At 34.8% G+C, this 1,022-nt stretch overlaps 1 pseudogene; it reads right to left on the reverse strand.

Annotated features, from left to right (window-relative positions):
• Nucleotides 1–203: 203 nt before the first annotated feature.
• LOC145249298 (5S ribosomal RNA) lies at nt 204–320 on the reverse strand (annotated as a pseudogene).
• Nucleotides 321–1,022: the final 702 nt, after the last annotated feature.

Consider the following 1,022-nt stretch of genomic DNA (forward strand, 5'->3'; position numbering starts at 1 on the left):
TTCGCTGTGGAAATCTACAGGTCCTGCTAGTTTAAGTTTTTATTTTATATATCTTATGCCTCCGTTCAGTCTCGAGAGACAAAGGATACCCCCTGTAGGGGCAGCTGCGCATGGAATCGTGTAGTAAGGGTTGCGTAATCTCCAACCACACATCTCCTGAAATGTCCAAGACGACTGGAAACAATGCCGAGATAAGCGGAAAGCATATACAGCACCTAGAATTCCCAAATGGTCACCCATCTGGTACTAGTCAGGCTCAACGTTGCTTAACTTCGGTGATCTGGCGAGAACCGGTGTGTCAACGTGATTATTCTATCTATCTATCTATCGAGATATATATATATATATATATATATATATATATATATATATATATTAGTGTATTTAGGCAGCATTCCTTCATTCAGGCAAACATTATTAAAAACAACAGAGATACCTTGCTTAATGATTCTTTTTTTTCATTTTTTTCGATCTTTCGTAAGATTTTTTTAACTTCAAGATGGAAGGTATTTACAAATGTTCCATTGTGAACAAAACTGATTATAATAAAAAAAAATTCAGAATATCCTTAACGACAATACCAAATTTAAAAAACTTAATAAAAATCCTGTAAATACTGCAAAAACACAAATTAACAAATTAATCACAGCAAATAACGCACAAATTGGAAATTATTAACTCCACAAGATAATTGGTGAATATAAACCCGGCTATCTTTATGGTATGGTTAAGATACATAAACCTAATGCTCCTTTCCGCCCTATCATTTCGCAAATCCCCACTCTCATTTATTCACTTACCAAAACTTTAAACGAACTTATCAGCCCATATATTCCTAGCAAGTACAGCGTTAGATCCACACATGAGCTCATGCAAATATTTAAAACAATGCAACCCGAAAATAGAAATATCGCTTCCCTTGACGTAGAAAGTCTTTTTACAAATGTCCCTGTAGCGAAAAACCATAGATATAATTATAAACAACATCTACAATCATCCGTCATTCCCCCCCCCACTTAAAA

The sequence above is a fragment of the Euprymna scolopes genome, chromosome 27, assembly GCF_053919585.1.
Source record: "Euprymna scolopes isolate OS-2025 chromosome 27, ASM5391958v1, whole genome shotgun sequence".
NCBI classification, from domain to species: Eukaryota; Metazoa; Mollusca; class Cephalopoda; order Sepiida; family Sepiolidae; genus Euprymna; species Euprymna scolopes.